Raw genomic sequence first — 19,894 nt, 5'->3', positions numbered from 1 at the left:
AAAGGGCTGGCATGTGGGCATGGTCTGGGCGGGGCGTGTGCGTTTCAGGGCATGGAGCTGAGGTGTGCGTGTAAATAGTTATTGCACCCTGGCGCACGACGATGCCTCCCTGCCGCATAACTTTACTTCTGCTGTGGTTGCCATGTAAGTTATAAAACAAAGATAAATAGGCAGATCGGCGGGGTTTTAAGAGTCGTAGATAACGGGGGGGGGGGGGGGGGGAGTGAAGACTATTAAACCAGGGGAGTTTGGAACACCTAGCTCTTAACTGGGTGAACTGGGGAGGAACTGATAAAACTGGAAATGGTATCAGCACGCGCCCCTTTTAAAATCCCCCAAATTACGTGGTAGAAGCGACACTTGCGCGCACTTTCACCTGCCCACTTAAAATTTGGTGCACCTGTGAGAGCGCGGCTAGGCAATTTTATAAGGTGGGCAAATATGCATGCAAGTCATAAAATAGCCGCATCCCAGGGTGCAGACTCACAAACGCACACACATATGAGCCCATGTGCCGGTTTGAAAGTTACCATCCCTATCTATTATGTTTAAATCTGTTTACTGAGAGACAAACATTTACAATAGCATTATTATATAATTGTTTCTGTTGCATGCCTTCCAAAGGCAAATTTATAACATCCAATCTGTCAATTCCTTTCTTTCCAACTTGTAACCGTTCTCCCACATCCACATTTATATCCAAAATATACATTCAGAATAAAACTGTTTAATATAACCCACTTTATTCCTGCCTGGTAGTAATTCCCATCAGAATGAATGAATACATTACACAATTTTATCATTAAACCCCCTAAATTTGCCCTTCCCCCTCCCCACTATCTACTATCATCACTTCTCTATCCCAGGCCACAATAAATATGCACGAGATAAATTTGCATATACTAATTCTCCACGGTATACAAATTTATCTTCTGCATATTCATTGTGGATATCCTGAAAACCCGACTGTTTGTGGGATCCCCTGCGCAGGTTTGGGATGCCCTCATTAGATGATTCTTCATTATGTACTGGAGTATCTAGAGGGATCCGGGGAAGGTTAATGTTAGAATGTCACACCGAAGGTGGACCCTTGGGCCGAGGTGAGGTTGATGCCACCTGTGGGATGGAGTCCTGCAGGTCCCCACTGTCGGTAGGCGGAACTGGCTGACTGACGGAGGCCGGCTGGAGCTTTGCCAGTACCAGCCCTTGTTCCCCGCAGGTTGAGCCCTTGGGTACTGGGGCCGGCTGGGCTTAGGTGGACCTCCGTCCAAGGTCTTCGGAAGGATGACGAGGGAGCCAGTCAGGAAGCAGCAGCGCAGTCAGATGAAGCAATGGTCAGAGCCAGGAGACAGTCCATAGCGTGGTCGGAGTTAGCAGAGGTCTGAATCAGGAGGCAGTCCGTAGCGTGGTCAGGCGTAGCGGAGGTCAGAATCAGGAGGCAATCCATAGTGTGGCCAAGCATAGCGAAGGTCGAAGTCAGGAAGAACAGGAACACAAGCAAACAGCGGAGCAAGCAACTGAACACACGACTAGCGTGAAGACCAGTTGCCAAGGCGAGTCCTGATAGGGCTCGCCTAATATAGGCCCCTGAACTGGTGACGTCACAAAAAAGAGCCGGCAGCTGGCTTGCCGCGGGCCCTTTAAATATTCTAGAGAGGCGTGCACACGCGCCAGGGGAGCCAGATGTGAGAGGCTGACGATGACGGCGTTTCTGCCATGACTCTAGGCTCTCCAGTGGTGGACAGGGCAGTGAAGAGGAGAGCAGGGCTGAGAGCGCTCCCCCTGCCCTGCAGCAGAGCCGGAGACCACCCCCAGCAGGGCGGCGAAGAAGGTGAGGAAGGCTGGTCGCGAGCTCCGTGGCCGGCCAACGTAACATAGAATGATCATTGACCCAGAAGAAGGAAGTATGGCTGAATAGATATTGCATTTATCCCATGACAACTTATGTGCTGAACTCTATTTCTATGAATTTGAGTACATGAATATGACAACCACATGGCTTTATTCAAGAAGAAAGAGAGAAATCATGAGATCTTCCTGATATAATAAAAGAGCAGGCAAGAAGGTTTGCCTGACTTATCACCATACTTGGGAACTCTCCGGATTTGGCCCGGAGACTCCGAAATTCTACAAGAATTATCGGGTCTCCAGGCCAATACCGGAAATCTCCGGGTGCTGCAGCAAAACCAATCTGCTTGGACCCGGAAAGAAGAAAGGAACTTCATTGGTCTTGCGTAGCTGAAAAAGGAGGAACTCAACAGTGATTTCTACCATCTCCAGACCTTTTTAACTCTTAACTTCGCTTCCTTGTGACACCACCTGCTCCTGCACAGCCTGTTTCCTGTATCCAGCCACTTGCCCGCCCCATCCTGTTTGCCTTGGCCAATCGACATTGCGATTTTCTGCCCGTGCATCAAACGAGGAGTAAGAAACAGGCAGGGTCCACTTCTGCAGCACAGGAGGAGAAGGAAGAGGCTGCTGCTGCTCCAGGAGCCCAAGTTACAGTCTGCTGTTGCTAGTGTGTTATGAAAGAGGGAGGGGGGAGAGAATGATTGAGCATGTCTGTGAGAGTGAGTGAGTGTGTATTTGTGTAGGAAGAAGAGATCTGAGAGTGTATGTAGGTGAGTAGGAGAGAGCTGAGTACAAGTGAGCTTGGGTGTGAAAGTGAGTGGGCATGTGTGTATGGAAGAGGGAGAGACGTGTGTGTGTGTGTTGGTGGGAGAATGGCAGAAGTAAAGGTGTAAATGGACGTGTGAGAATGTGAGAGAATGAGCAGTGAAAGTAAGTGTGAACATGTAAGAGTGTTTATGAGAGAAAATTTGTGAACATCCAGTCCCACTATGCAGTTGCCGCCCCCCCACCGCCAACTAATCCATGGTAATCTCAGGGTGTCTGAAAGTCAAAAGTTCCCAGGTATGCTCATCGCAGTGTCCAAGTCTTGCTGCATTAAAATGAATATCCATTGAGATGAATGTGTGGAAGAAACCACAGTATTCCCTGCTTTAAGAAACAAACTCAATGGAGGGTGAAGCCTGTGAAAGGTTAACCTTTGCAGGCCTGTAATATACTTTTAATGACGCTCAGTGAAAAAATATCCAGTAGATGGCACTCACATACTGTGTATTTACTTTTATACTATAACACCTGTGAAACCTAGGCTATTCAAAGACATATCCACTGAAAATATTGCAGTAAAAAAAAACAACCCTTAATACTAACAAAAATAACACTCGATTAGTATTACTGTGTGATAAAAAAGACATTTTAAAAATACATTTTATTTACAAACTCCTTGCTATTAATTATGCAACAATTGCATTTTTTATAACATCCTTTCAGTCCTGAAGAAGAAAATTCTATGTTATTCCTCACAGGCTATCAAGTATTGGCATTTCTTTGTACTGCTGGACAACTGTGGTGATTCCGGCAGCTGTATCATGATTTTATTTTTTTCACTTTAAGTGGAGGATTTCTGGCAAAAAAATATGCTCTGTTTTTAATCCATGAGGTCTGCTTTGTTCTAATTTGTTTCCATCAATTAATTTCCAGGGATCGGGATGCTGTATTCCTAGCACTGTGCTGAAACCTCAGAATTATCCTTCTGTGAATAGTGCGCATAAATCATGCAGGGACAGTAAATTTTAAACAGGCACATGGCTGCACATGGTGCGCATTTGTCAGCCCATGCCCAGGGATGTGGCCATTTTATAACATGCGCGCATATATGCGCAAAGCCCTGGGACGCGCGTAAGTCCTGAGGCTTCATAAAAGGGGCTGGAGGGGGCGTGTCCGGGACCAGGGGGCGGTCCGGGGGCGTGGTGACGGTTCGGGGGCGGGCCGGGAGGGCGGACCCGAGTCCCCCAGCACTGTGGCCTGTGCCGGGAGATGCGAGGCGGCGTGCGCAAGTTACGCCTGCTTCAAGCAGGCGTAACTTGCCCAACAAAGGTAGGGGGGGGATTTAGGTAGGGCCGGGGGGGTGGGTTAGGTAGGGGAAGGGAGGGGAAGGTGGGGGGACGCAGAAGGAAAGTTCCCTCCGAGGCCACTCCGATTTCGGAGCGGCCTCGGGGGGAACGGAGGAAGGCTGCGCGGCTCGGCGCACGCAGGCTGCCTATTTTGCACAGCCTTGCGCGCGCCGACCCCGGATTTTATAAGATATGCGTGGCTACGCGCGTATCTTATAAAATCCGGCGTACTTTTTAAAGATCTACCTCAGATTGTGCACGCAAAACATACATTGGCCAATAGATGGCGTGTTGGTAATATGAAAGATCGGAGTCTATGAAACAAAGATTTCTTCCAGCGGTGGAATTTTACTGGAAGTTCAAAGGTGGTAATCCACACTATCTCTCTCCGCTTAACCTATGTGTTAAAATGGGGACCTTGCTAAAAAAGGAAGTTCAACGGTAGAACAAAGATATGAAGGCCACTGAGTGACAGAGTAGCTCTTTCCCTGAAAGGGAACGTACAAATCTGAGAGTATAAAATCCTGCCTCCCATGAGGTACAGGAAGAAATCCAGATTGGAGCTAGAAGGGGAATCTTAACCAAGGGTCCTCAGGGGTATACAAGAGAGTTTGTCTGTGGAGAAGCTGAGAGAAGAGTAGTACTTTTACAAGCCCTCAGGGACCCTGGAAGAAGGGAAGTTGAAGTGGAAAATTTATGAACTTGTGAAGGGGTCTGAACGCTTCAACCTGACAAAGGACAACCTGAAACTCCTGCCAAACGGGACTTCATGTACCAGAGTTTCCTGCTTCATGACGGGTTTACTTACAGTCTGCAATACAGCTGTAATTAGGACATTGAGAAACTCTCTGTCAGCACATTGCACATTTTCATTTTTTTGGCTTCGCTGTTCTTATTCTCTGATAAGCTTTCACTGTAACCTAGAAAAGAACAATGGATGTATTATGTGAAGGGCTGTATTACTATAGACTCGTGAATTCCTTTCCAGAACTGCAAGTCCCAGCAGCCTCTCCAGCAGAACATGGGAGAAGTTTCACGAAAGTTCCAGGGTGTCTAGGGAGGGGGTCAGTAGCCCCTTCAGCCGGGATATGCTTGCTCAGCAAGGCGTAGAACGCATGTGTAAAAGATAAGAAATGTAGAATGTATAAAAGCCAGCTCCTGAAAGGGAGGGGCACGCAGTTTCTGAGCCATTGTTCTCAGCTGTGTCTTGCATGCAATAAAAGTCTTTCTTTACGGAACAGTTTCTGGGGCCTATTTTCTGACGGTAACACTTGGAGATTGCAGAGAAGGAACTATGTTGGAGCCTTGCAGGATGAGAAAGGAGTATATTGTGCCTGTTTGGAGCTTCAGTGCAGAGCTGGGGAAATTGTGTCTGCAAAGAATAGATGATAAGTTGTCCTGGAGCCATTCCTAAACTGTTATGAGTAACTGGAATCATTGAAGAGAGACTTTGTTTTTATTTCTGGGACCACAGAGGACCTGGGAAGTTGAAGAGGAGATGATATACTTTTGGAAAATTTTCTTTGGGAGAGTGTGGACTATGATTTTGCTATTTGAACTTTTTTTTCTGCATTTCCTGCTGTTTTGGACTTAGAAATTTTGTTTAACTTGCTGAACCGATTATTTTTTGAAATAAACTATTTTTCTTTTGGAGAACATCTTTGATGTGGACATTGTATTTTGTATTTTTAAAGTACCCTCTACTGGCCTTGCAGGTGAGTTTTCCCCAATCCACTGAACCCAGTGGGCCGGATTTTAAGAATTACGCATGGGCGAAGATTTGTGCGCGCAACCCGGCGCGCTCAAATCTACGCCCGATTTTATAACATGTGCGCGTGTAACATACCTCTAGGAACTAGGGCAGAGAAATGTTGAATCATCATTGTGACATGAAAAGACTGACAATAGAGTGCTGTCTCTTTAAGAGCTGGGGGGGGGAAAGGAGATTCAAAATTGGATTGTCTGAGCATGTGCAAACAGATCACTGCTCAGCTTGAACAGAGTTCCTGCCCTGCTCTGAATTAATAAATATTATCTGTACTGATTAAGGTGAGCAGCCCTCTATAATTGTATTCATGTGTAATGTATTTATGTTAGTTAACATTGTTTTGAGATGTATTGAAGTTGTTTTTACTTTACCTAAAGAGATTTATAAAAATTGGATTGTCTGAGCATGTGCAAACAGATCACTGCTCAGCTTGAACAGAGTTCCTGCCCTGCTCTGAATTAATAAATATTATCTGTACTGATTACGGTTCTCTTTTCTGGAACCCTGCTGTGGACGACTTGGGAGTAATTGAACTGTGCCCTGTCAGGATTTGAAGCTCTTCTTTTGGATAGAGGCTGCTGTATTGTGGATTTGGCAGTTGAAGCAAAGAGCAGTACTGACGCCCTCTTCAGCTCTAAATTCAAATGGACACACAGTAGGATACAATCTGGGACTTTGCTTGTTCAGAGACTGCTTAAGGTCGGGTGCTATATCACATGCTGATTCTGGTTGAAATACTTAACATGAGTTATGACAAAGTTGAGTTTTCTCTTGTACTATATACATGTGTTTATATGATAAATGCAGATGCTTAGGAAGTGAACAGATTTATTTCAGTCATTCATTCCAGTAAAGATAAAACTGTTACTCACTAAAGAGCGTGTGGATTCATTTCTGATACTGGGTTGGGAATCAAAGTGCAGGTTTCAGACACAAGGAGTCATAAAGAAAATTGAACTTCAAGGGTTACACGCGCAGCCGCACGCATGTTATAAAATCTGGGGTCGGCGCGCAGAAGGGGATGCAAACTTGAGCACCTTGTGTGCGCAGAGCCCTAGGGGAGCCCCGATGGCTTTCCCCGTTCCCTCCGAGGCCGCTCTGAAATCGGAGCGGCCTCGGAGGGAACTTTCCTTCCGCACCCCCCCCCCCACCTTCCCCTCCCTTCCCCTATCTAACCCACCCCCCCAGCCCTACCTAAATCCCCCCCACTACCTTTGGTTTCTTACTTACGCCTGCCTCTGGGCAGGCGTAGGTTGCGTGTGCCGGCGTGTGATCCCCTGGCACAGTCGCTGTGCCAGAGGCCTCGTCCCTGCCCTGCCCCCGAACCTCCTTGTCCCACCCACTCCCCGCCATACGTGCGTCCCGGGGCTTGTGCTCATCGCCGGGCCTATGCAAAATAGGCTCGGCACACGCAGGAGCGGGTTTTAAAGGGTTACAAGCGTATATTAGCCCCGTAACCCTTTTAAAATTCGCCCCAGTGTGAATTTCCCCATCCTAGCTGAATGTACCCAGTGGCTCTTTGGTGCTGGAAAAGTAGCCCTGACAAAAGTAGGATTACATACATAAATAATATTTTATGCACATAAATCCCAGGTACAGGACCCTGGGACTATGAACTCCAGATTCAGCCCCACAGAAACTTTATTCCATCTTTGACTAGGAGTTAAATTTCCAGCAGTAAGAAAACATGAGTTAAGCATATGCACCTCTGAGCATTGGGGAATAATACTAAATGCCTTGATTAACATGGGATATGCATTGAAGAGCACTACACTGTGCACACAGTTTTACTCAGGTTTGTACACACGTTTTTGTGTGCAAAAATCCTAGCTACATCAGGAGCAAATTCTACATACAATAGGCACAGAACTAGCTGACATGTGCACACAGCCAAGTGCATCTTATTACATAGGGACCCAGGGAAGAAATGCACTTGCCATGTACTCCTGCCTTCCCCCACCCAATGATTTGTTTGGGGGGTGAAGAGAGTGGTAGAGTTTATGGTGAGTGCATTCCCAGATGAGTGCACACCCCTTGGCTTACACCCATGCAGCCCTCTCATTCTCCTCCACTTCCCACCTCTTCCCTCCCCCACCCAGATGCAGTCCTAGCTCCATCTCCAGTCCCCCCCCCCCCCCCCCCCACTATTGCAGCCCTCTCACTCTGCTCCTCTTCCTGTCGGCCTTCTTACTCTCTTCCTCCCCCAACCCTCTTCCTCTATTTCTCTCCTCTCCCCCCCATCTCCCACTACATCCTTCCCCCTCCTCTCTGTGTCCCTGCTGCTGTTTCCCTTGATTCAGTTGGAACCTAAGATGTATTTTTCTTCCTTCTGTCCCTCAGAGTCCTGAAAGATGCTTCTGCCACCTCTCAGGCCCCATTTTATTTATTTTGATTTTTTTTTTTTTTCTATACCGGCATTCGTGATAACATCACATCAAGCCGGTTTACAGTAAACAATGGGGTAATAACCGGAACATAGAACAAAATATGTAATATACATATTATACATACATATTATAAATACAGTTACAATAAACAAGGATACGTACAACTAGGAGTAAGAAGAAGAAAAGATAGGAACTTTAACATGTTGTATTAACCTGTAGAATGGTAAGGTTTCCAAAGATGGAAGTGAATGATTTACAATGAATTGTTCAGTTCAAAAATGCAGTTTTTAACAATAAGGAAGAAATCATAAATAATGAAGATTCTGGATGTTTATAAAGTGTAGGGGAAAATTATCAGGATAGTTATAAAAGAAAATTGTTGCTTGGAATTTGAATATCGGAGAGAATTGTTTTTAGACTGAGTCTGGGAAGGCTTGTTTGAAAAGCCATGTTTTGAGTTTTTTTCTAAATGTCAATAAGCAGGGTTCTTGTCTAAGTTCCGTTGGTATGGAATTCCAAAGAGTGGGTCCTGCTGTGGAGAAAGCCCTATCTCTATAAGTTATATGGAGGGAAGTTTTGGAAGGTGGTACCTGCAGAGACTCTTTGTAGTACTCTCTTATGGGTCTGGAGGAAGTATGCTTTATGAAAGGGATTTGTAGGTTGAGAGGAGCGATTTGTTGGATGGATTTATAGATTATGGTGATTGACTTATAAAGAATTCTGAAATGGATTGGCAGCCAGTGTAAATCTTTAAGGATCGGGGTGATGTGCTCTCTTCTCCTTGTATTTGTTAGAATTCTAGCTGCCGTATTTTGAACCATTTGTAGCGGTTTAGTATGTGTTGATGGGGTACCTAATAATAAAGAATTGCAATAGTCTAACTTGGAGAAGATTATTGCTTGTAGGATAGTCCTGTAGTCATGGATGTGGAACAGAGGTCTTATTCTTTTTAGAACATTCAGTTTATGAAAGCAGTCTTTAGTGGTTTGGTTTATGAATGCTTTTAAGTTAAGCCTGTTATCGATGATTGCGCCCAAATCTCTTACTTTTGTTGTTTGTAGATTAGTTGGAGGGATTGTAGGAGTGTGGCTAATCTCAGATGATATTAGAAGGAGTTCCGTTTTTGAGGAATTTAGGATTAAATTCATACTGGAAAGGAGGGAGTTGATTTCTTGCAGATAATATTCCCAAAGATCGAGGGTTTTTTTAATGGATTCTTTAATTGGTATCACAATCTGGACATCATCTGCATAAAGGTAGTGTTTAAGGTTCAAGTTGTTTAATAGATGGCAGAGAGGGAGGAGGTAGATGTTAAAGAGGGTGGGAGAGAGGGATGAACCTTGGGGAACTCCTTGAGATGAAGGGTAGCGTTTAGATTCTTTACTGTGTATTTTTACCTTGAAGCCTCTGTTTTTCAAGAATGAGTGGAACCAGGACAGTGCAGAGCCTGTTATGCCGATATTCAATAGTTGGTTAAGGAGCATAGAGTGGTTAACAGTATCAAAGGCGGCTGAGAGGTCCAAGAGAATCAAAAGGTAGGACTGGCCTTTATCTAGGCCAAGGATGAGGTAGTCTGTTAAGGAAATTAGTAGAGATTCTGTGCTTAACGATTTCCTGAAGCCATATTGTGAAGGGTAGAGAATTTTGTGGTCTTCCAGGTAGTCTGATAATTGAGAATTAACCAGTTTTTCCATGACTTTAGCAATGAATGGGAGGTTTGAGATAGGGCGAAAATTGGAGGGGTCGTCAGGGTCTAACTTTGGTTTTTTCAAGAGCGGTTTGATTGATGCCATTTTAAGGTCGTCAGGGTAGAGTCCTTTAGATAAAGAGCAGTTTATTATGTCTGCCAGAGCTTTGGATATGGTGTCCGGAATAAGGAGGAGTAATTTGGAAGGGATTTGGTCTAATGGGTGTGTCGATGGTTTCATCTTTTTCAGTATTCTAAGGATCTCAGAAGTTGTAGTTGGTTCAAATGAGTTTATTTATTTATTTATTTAAAAGTATTTATATACCGCTTTTCAAAACAGGGTATCTTGTCAAAACGGTTTACAATAAAATAAAAGTAAAAATAAATAGATGAAAGAAACTAAAAAAAAATACTATAAAAATACATAAAACTGATATATACCTTATAGGTAAAAAATAAAAATATTTAACAAAAATGACTATTAATGGAGCTGGGCCTGAATTCAAGTTAAAATCAAGAGGGTAGCGGTTTGGGGGAGGGGGGGATATGAAGTAAAGGAAAAAATAAAAAATAAAGATATGGGAATTGAGCGATTACTAAGTTGTGGAGTGATGTTGAGTTGTTTGTGGAGAAGTATTGAATGCCAATTGGAAAAAATGTGTTTTTAATGATTTTTTGAATTGTTGGGGGTTGGATATTAAACGAAGAGGGTTGGGTAGTGAGTTCCAGAGAAGAGGGCCTGCCACTGAGAAGGCCCTTTTCCTGGTGATGTCTAGTCTAGCCTGTCGGGGGGAAGGAGTGTCAAGTAGATTTTGGGTGAGTGATCTTAGATGTCTTACTGGTTTATAGATACGGAGTAATGAGCAAAGCCAAGTAGAAGATGGGTTATTTATTAGACCGTGAATGATAGTAAGGATTTTATATTTTATTCTGTACTTTATGGGTAACCAATGAAGAGATTGAAGGATAGGTGTAATATGATTTCGAATAGAAATACCTGATAAAATGCGAGCTGCACTGTTTTGAATAATTTGTAAGGGATGAATTATAGAGTCGGGGAGTCCTATATAGAGAGCGTTGCAGTAATCTAAGCCAGAAAAAATTAAAGATTGGAGAATAGTGAGTGAGATGGAGTTGAGATGGAGTTGAGTGAGATGTATTTGTTATGGTGTATATAGGTACTGTAGGGGGAAGAAGTATTAGGCAAATTTTTAGAAAGGAGGTTAGCTATTTTGTTGTTGAAGAAGAGAGCAAGCTCCTCTGCCTTTTCTTGTGCTTTGTTAAATGGAATGTCAGGTGTTTGGATTTGAGTTAAATTGGAGACGTAGGTAAAAAGGGCTTTAGCATCAAAGATCATATGATGGATCTTATGAGCATAGAAGTCTCTTTTGATTTTTTGCAAGGAATTTTTGTAATTGTGGAGAGCAATTTTGTAGGTAGAAAGGGTGGATGCTGAAGGGGATTTGCGCCATTTGCTTTCGTTCCGTCTGAGGGAAAGTTTTAGATTTTGTAGTTCTTCATTAAACCAAGGTTGTTTTTTTGGAATATTGTGTTTTAGTTTTTTTGTTGTTAGAGGACAGAGTTTATTAGCTGCAGTTTCTGTAATATTATTCCATGAGTGAAGTGCTGAATTTGGAGAGGAAAGGTCCATGTGGGGTAGTTCTAAGACTAGGTGGTTGTGGAGGTCCTCGGATGCACATATTTTCCTGTAGGAGAATTGTTGTTGAGGGGCGGAGTGCTGTTTTTTTTGTGCCAGTGTGATGGTGGTCGAGATTAGAGAGTGGTCCGACCAGGGTACTGGTTCGCAGATCGGTTGAGTTGAGTTAGAGATACCAGAATTGGTGAAGATGAGGTCCAATGTATGACCTGCTTTATGAGTGGGTTTCTTGATAATCTGATTGAAACCTAAAGCAGACAAGGCTGTAATGAAAGTTTTCCCATTTGTAGATAGAGATGGATTGTTGACATGTAAATTGAAGTCACCAAGTATAATTGCTGGAGAATCTAAATTAATGTGGGAGACTATTAGTTCCAGAAGAGGAGAGGCATCTAAGTCGATATACAAGAAGGATTTGGAGATGGTTTGATTTGAAAAGGCCTATTTCCAGTTTGGTAGAAGAGTTGACAGAGTATTGGGTGAAATTCAAATCTTTTTTGGTAGCAAGAAGAATTCCTCCACCTTTTCTTTTCTGTCGGGGAATGGAGAAGAAGTCATATGAATGTGTAGGTAGTTGGTTAATTAGAGCAGTGTCTGTCAATTTGAGCCAAGTTTCTGTTATAGCGCATACGTCTGGATTTTCTTCTAGGAGAAGATCATTGAGAATGGGGGTTTTTTTAGTGATGGATTGTGCGTTGAATAGATATAGTGAGAATAATGTTAGTCCAAGCAATTGTGTAAGAGGGGAAGCCATGATGGGAATGAGGGCTTTATAGGTGTGAGGATGAGAGGTCCCAAGAAAGTTACTAGTTGCATTGTGTCTCCTGTGATGAAGAATCGGAATCGGTAGACCGCGGAGCATGATGGTTAGAATAGGTCGGAGGTCTTATTATTATTATAGAAAAGTAATGTTAAAGATCTGCTATGTGAATGGGGTGGAGAGGTAAGAATATTCACGGTGGTTGATTGTGACTGAGGCTTGAATGAGAGGTGAAGAATGATTGCGGATTGCTTGTAGACTTGGAGAATAGTCGAGTGAAATTGAAGAACTGGTATTAGAAGACGAGAGGTGGATGATGATGGTTATGGGGATGTGTTATGCGTCAGGGGAGTACGAAGAGGTGCACAGAGGGGTAGGTCCTTTTGTGCTAGCGGTGATTCGGTCCTGGGAAGGTCACTTTTTATTTGTTTAGGTTTGGCGTCAGAATCAGCATCAGACTCAGCGTGCTGGTTGAAAGCTGAGTGCTTGGAGGAAGTTGTCTGATGCTAGTTGAGAGCTGAGTGCGGTAGTACACTTTCTCTGGACGTTCTGCAGTGTAGGAGCAGGAAGTAGCTCCCAGTTGGAGGGAGAGATTGAAAACTCAATGATGTGGGGTGCGGAGGTTGACCTGCGTGAGAAACTGAAGGGCTGAACTGTATCAGGTTTCTATATTAGGGCTGTCCTGCGGGGCTACACGAAGGGGCACACAAAGGGGCAAGCCCCTTTGTCGCGCTCCTTTGGCACGCGACGCTGGCGCGTGGCGCCTGAGGGTGAAGAAGTTTAAAAGTCCCTCTCGAATTTGGATTGGCTGTTCGCGGTGGTGGGCGTGTCTGGAGAGCGAGGGGCTGCCGCTCAGCCGTGAGATCGACGGTCAGGCTCGCCGGGGGGAAGGGAAATTAAAAGGCCTTACCCCAACGGGTCTGGGCGCCGATCGCGCAGGCCTCCCTTCTCAGCCGATGGTGTAGAAGCAGCTTGAGGTGAGTAGGAGCAGCTGGCTTAATTGAATCGCGGCGCCGGAGGGTGAAGAAGTTTAAAAGTCCCTCTCGATTTTGGATTGGCTGTTCGCGGTGGTGGGCGTGTCTGGAGAGCGAGGGGCTGCCGCTCAGCCGTGAGATCGACGGTCAGGCTCGCCGGGGGGAAGGGAAATTAAAAGGCCTTACCCCGACGGGTCTGGGCGCCGATCGCGCAGGCCTCCCTTCTCAGCCGATGGTGTAGAAGCAGCTTGAGGTGAGTAGGAGCAGCTGGCTTAATTGAATCGCGGCGCCGGAGGGTGAAGAAGTTTAAAAGTCCCTCTCGAATTTGGATTGGCTGTTCGCGGTGGTGGGCGTGTCTGGAGAGCGAGGGGCTGCCGCTCAGCCGTGAGATCGACGGTCAGGCTCGCCGGGGGGAAGGGAAATTAAAAGGCCTTACCCCGACGGGTCTGGGCGCCGATCGCGCAGGCCTCCCTTCTCAGCCGATGGTGTAGTAGCAGCTTGAGGTGAGTAGGAGCAGCTGGCTTAATTGATGCCCTGGAGCAGGCATTAATTCTTGAGAAGCCCCCAAAGTTAACTGAAAAGCAGAAAACACTACTTTTCTGTAGTTCCTCTGACTTAATATACTGGCGATATTAGGTTGGAGGAACAGAAAAAGGGTCTGGGTCGGACCCGGGGGGTCCTGTACCTAAAATCGGGAATCTGAAGTCCGTATTTATTTATTTTTATTTATTTAAAATCTTTTCTATACCGTCGCTAAGTTATATACCATCGCAACGGTTTACATGTAGGCACATATTTAATGTAGGTAAAAGTGTACTATAGTATATTCTAACAGGTGCCGTCAAAGGTTCGGTTACAATATATCATTAGACAAAATAATTTTTAGAGAAGTGGGTCATGACTGAGTACTTTAACGGGTAAATTTATCATACATAGTGTTATCAATATGCTAGTTGTGATGTGGGGTTCATAGACTACTCTACTGTATTGTCCTAAGTACTGTGTATCGGTGTTTATCTGCTTATTCCTGAATAATTTCTATTCTCCCGTCTCCTTGTAAAATGCCTGTTTAAAAAGCCATGTTTTTAAACTTTTCTTAAATGCCTTGAGATCACTTTGTAATCTGATCTCTGGAGGCATTGTGTTCCAAATTGTGGGTCCTGCTAATGATAAGGCCCTTTCCCTCACTTGGGTTAGTCTTGCTGTTTTAACTGAAGGGATGGTTAGGAGTGCTTTATTTGCTGATCGAAGATTTCTGTGTGGGACGTGTCCCCGTAATGCTGTGTTTAGCCAGTCTGATTTCTCATCATGAATTAGTTTATGCATGGTACATAGGGTTTTATATTTAATTCTGTGTTCATTCGGTAACCAATGTAGTTCCGCTAGGGTTTCGGTTATGTGGTCCCTCCTCCTTTTTCCGGTTAGTATTCTAGCTGCTGTGTTCTGAAGTATTTGAAGTGGTCTTAACGTAGTATTTGGTAGTCCTAGCAGCAGGGCATTACAGTAATCCGTGCTGGAGAAAATTAGTGCCTGTAGAATTGTTCGGAAATCATTTTGAGTTAGTAGTGGTTTTAGTTTTCTGAGTACCATGAGTTTAGCATATCCTTCCTTTACTTTTAGTGATATGTGCTGTTTTAGATTGATTTCAGGGTCCATTATTATTCCAAGGTTACGTACTTTTCCAGCTAGTTCAATTTTCTGGTTGTCTTTGAGGATTATTGAGGTTTGGCTGATTTCAGTATTTTTCCGTTCTAGGTGTAGAAATTCTGTTTTATCAATATTAATAACAAGTTCCATTAGTGTCAGTAGTTGTTTTATAATGCTTAGGTACATGTTAGCTAGATTTAATGTTTTCTCTATTGTGTCATCTATAGGTAGAATTAGTTGGATATCGTCAGCATAAATGTAATGTATAATTCCTAGTCCTGCCAGTAAGTGGCATAATGGCAGCATGTATATGTTAAAAAGGGTCGCAGACAGGGCTGATCCCTGCGGAACCCCTGTTTTGAGGTTGATTTTTTCTGATAATGTGTTATTGATCCGCAGTGAGCCCGGCGCCATTTCTTCTTGCTTCTTCTGCCCGGCGGTGATCGGGGAAGGCCTGCGCGATCGGCGCCGAGCCCCGCCGGGGGAAGGCCAGGGCTACACGCTCCCCACCCGAGGGGACTCGGCGACGACAACGCGGCAGCAGCCACGTAAGAAACTTTGCCTACCTGAAAGGGAAACCGCGCCGAAAACGATCCGCCCACCGATCCAGCTCCTCCAATAGGAGCAGGCCCTGAGGGGCTTTAAATCCGCAGTGAGCCCGGCGCCATTTCTTCTTGCTTCTTCTGCCCGGCGGTGATCGGGGAAGGCCTGCGCGATCGGCGCCGAGCCCCGCCGGGGGAAGGCCAGGGCTACACGCTCCCCACCCGAGGGGACTCGGCGACGACAACGCGGCAGCAGCCACGTAAGAAACTTTGCCTACCTGAAAGGGAAACCGCGCCGAAAACGATCCGCCCACCGATCCAGCTCCTCCAATAGGAGCAGGCCCTGAGGGGCTTTAAATCCGCAGTGAGCCCGGCGCCATTTCTTCTTGCTTCTTCTGCCCGGCGGTGATCGGGGAAGGCCTGCGCGATCGGCGCCGAGCCCCGCCGGGGGAAGGCCAGGGCTACACGCTCCCCACCCGAGGGGACTCGGCGACGACAACGCGGCAGCAGCCACGTAAGAAACTTTGCCTACCTGAAAGGGAAACCGCGCCGAAAACGATCCGCCCACCGATCCAGCTCCTCCAATAGGAGCAGGCCCTGAGGGGCTTTAAATCCGCAGTCAGCCCGGCGCCGCGCGCCTAGCGTCGCGCGCCGAAGGAGCGCGACAAAGGGGCAGGCCCCTTTGTTTCGCCCCTTCGTACAGCCCTGAGAAGCCCTGAACCATACCCTTGGATAAATCTAAAGCCATAAAGGTAGCAGCCAGCAAAGGTCCTAGGCTAGGGGATTCCGTAGGCTGGAACAAAGCCACCTCTCAACTTACCTCCCTAGCACCCTCCCAGCATCCACTCCAGCCTCTCCAACAGCCACCCTGCATTCAATTCAGCCTCTCCATCTTGAGCAAACAACCCCTCAACCATCTTGAGCAAACAACCATCTTGCAAGCATCCAACAAATGCTCAGCAAACCATCCTGCAAGCATTCAGCAAACAACCATCCTGAGCAAACAACCATCCTGCAAGCGTCCAACAAATGCTCAGCAAACCATCCTGCAAGCATTCAGCAAACAACCATCCTGAGCAAACAACCATCCTGAGCAAACAACCATCCTGAGCAAACAACCAGCTGGATGCTGGAGAGGCATCCAGCCTCTCCAGCATCCAGCCTCTCCAGCATTCATCCAGCCTCTCCAGCATCCAGCATTCATCCAGTCACCCCAGCATCCAGCCTCTCCAGCATCCAGCATTCATTCAGTCACCCCAGCATCCAGCCTCTCCAGCATCCAGCATTCATCCAGCCACTCCAGCATCCAGCATCAACCTACATCCAAAAAAGACATTAACATGCTACAAACCTTCTCCATTCCGATTATCCCTCGCTCAATCCCCACCAGAGCTAACGCACCATTACTCAATCTACGCTCAAAGAGATCTCTGATTCCAATCATGATCTCCCCAATAACACAATTCCTAGGTCTATCCTTAATAACCTTAAGCCTTCTAAACTCACAGTCACTCTCAAAAAAATCTCACTTGCTCAACGACCATCTCCTAGACTCTCAACCGGACATTTGTGCCATTACCGAAACATGGCTGAAAAACACTGATACAGCCATAATCAACCAACTACCAATACAACAATATGACGTCTTCTCTATCCCCAGACCTAAAAAAAGAGGGGGTGGAATAATGTTAATCACAAAAAAAGAATTAAGACTAACTCAACAAGCCTTCAAATCTACGACTAAATTAGAAATTGGATTATTCAAATCCTCCCAACTCCAAATCTGCCTTATTTACGCCCCCCCAGGGCTCCTAGAAGCCGACCCCTCTCTACTCATCGAAATTATAGCCAAACATATCGACTCCATCTTACCCGCTATCATTTTAGGAGATTTCAACATCCATGTTGATTCTCCCTCCCCATCTTCCAATTGCGAAGCCCTACTTTCCTCCTTCCAGGCTATGGGATTCAATCAAATCATAAATAATCCCACCCACAAGGCAGGCCACACGCTTGACCTTATATTCACTAATGAAACCATCTCGCCCATCTCCCCACCTTCCTGCTCCCCCATCCCCTGGTCAGACCACTCGTTGATAGTTACAAAACTAGCCATTAATCAAAAACAGACCCCTGTTGCTTCCAAATCCTCCATCCAATTCAGGAAACCTTGTTCAATGGACGCACTCAACAACAGCCTTGCCAAAGACCTATCCAAACTGGACTTCACAGATGCTGATACCGCAATTAATTCCTGGCAAACAATCACACACGCAGTAGCAAACTCAATTTGCCCATTATCCTCAAAAATTATCAACCCAGCACGCTCGAACAAAAAACCCTGGTTCTCTACGGAATTAAGAAAACTCAAACAAGACCTACAACACAAGGAACTACGCTGGCGGAAAGACCCCTCCCCCACATCATTGGCTACTTACAAAACAGCAATGAGCTTCTACAGAACATCGATCACCCGCACCAAACGAGATTTTTATGCCAAAAAAATACACGGTTTCCTATACGACCCGAAAACGCTCTTCTCATATGTGGCAGCCCTCACCACTCCCACTTCCCCTACCTTCTCAGAAGAAGAAGCCCAAAACAAATCTACAGAGTTGGCGATTTTCTTTGACAACAAAGTCAAAAACCTACTTGGCCCACTGGCAACATCCAACAAATCTTCAATAGCCTTACAACCCCCCAGCCAAACTCCTAGCCAAAATCCATCCTCTACTATTCTTAAACAGACGCTAGTATCTCTTGAACCTACATCATCCCTGGAAATAGAATCGATTATCAAGAAAATGAAACCCTCATCTCACCCTCTAGACCAAATACCAACCAAACTTCTCCTCACCATTCCCAACACCATTGCCAGATCTCTGGCAGACATCATAAATTGTTCCCTCAATCAAGGGATCTGTCCCTGACTCCTTAAAAATTGCTTCGCTGAAACCCTTACTAAAAAAACCCAATCTGGACCCAGCCAACCCAGCAAATTTCCGCCCCATCGCAAACCTACCTTTTATAGCAAAAATAATGGAAAAACTTGTCAACTTCCGTCTCACCGACTACTTGGACTCCCACAATATCTTATACCCTTCTCAATTCGGTTTCAGGAAACGCCTAAACACAGAATCCCTCCTTCTTTCTTTAACGGACACCATCCTGATGGGCCTTGACAAGGGACAATCTTACCTCCTAGCCCTACTCGATATTTCTGCGGCGTTTGACACGGTAAATCACGACATCCTCATCAGCCGTCTAATGGAAATAGGCATCTCTGGCTCTGCACTGCTCTGGTTTAAATCCTTTCTGAACAACAGGCACTACAAAGTTAAAATAAACGACAAAGAATCCCACCCCGTCCCATCAAAACAAGGAGTACCACAGGGCTCTTCTCTGTCCCCTACCCTGTTTAACATATACCTACTTCCTTTATGCCAGCTGCTCAATAGCCTCAACCTCATCCATTTTATATACGCAGACGATGTGCAAATCATAATCCCCATCTCGGACCCCATCTCCTCAACTCTAAATTTCTGGAACGACTGCCTACATGCCATCAACCAGCTTCTCACGAATCTCAACCTGGTCCTAAATACGTCCAAAACGGAACTCCTGGTTATCTCCCCTAGCGATAACCACCCCTTCACTAATAACACAATAACCCCACTAGCAAGCCATGTCAGAGACCTTGGGGCCACCCTTGACTCCAGAATGAATTTCAAAAAATTCATTAACGCTACAACTAAAGAATGTTTCTTCAAGCTACAGGTCCTGAAGCATCTAAGACCGCTCTTACACTTCCAGGATTTCCGTTCTGTGCTTCAAGCAATACTGTTTTCAAAGATTGACTATTGCAACGCTCTTCTACTCGGTCTCCCCGCCTCTTCGACCAAACCTCTACAGATGCTGCAAAACGCAGCAGCCAGGATCCTTACAAACACACGGCGCAAGGACCACATCACACCTATCCTAAAATCTTACATTGGCTTCCTATTCAACATAGAATACTGTTCAAAGCTCTCACTATCATCCACAAATCGGTCTACCAACAATCCTCTCTCCAACTCACCTTCCCTCTGGAACTACTTACATCTTCAAGACCAATAAGAACTGCCTACAAAAGTAAGCTCAAGGCCCCTCCCAACAAATCATCAGTTCACAACTCCATCCACAAGCGAGCTTTTTCAACAGCAGGTCCCCTACATTGGAATTCGCTTCCTCAAGACTTACGCCAGGAACAATGCCATTTAACCTTCAGAAAAAAACTTAAAACCTGGCTGTTCACACAAGCCTATCGTTGAAGGATTCCATATTAACCAACTCTCTCTCACCCTCCAACCCACCCTTCTCCCTCCCCGCACTCCCAAACTTTTTTCTCTTTTTTCCCTTTTCCACTCGCAACCTCAACCCACCCTTTTCCCTCACCCCCGCCACTCCTCCCATCTGACATAACATGTATATTCCAGCTGTATATATTCCATATATATATATTTCCATGTAT

This window comes from Rhinatrema bivittatum, chromosome 2 (assembly GCF_901001135.1).
Source record: "Rhinatrema bivittatum chromosome 2, aRhiBiv1.1, whole genome shotgun sequence".
NCBI classification, from domain to species: domain Eukaryota; kingdom Metazoa; phylum Chordata; class Amphibia; order Gymnophiona; family Rhinatrematidae; genus Rhinatrema; species Rhinatrema bivittatum.
This window is presented reverse-complemented; position numbering follows the sequence as displayed.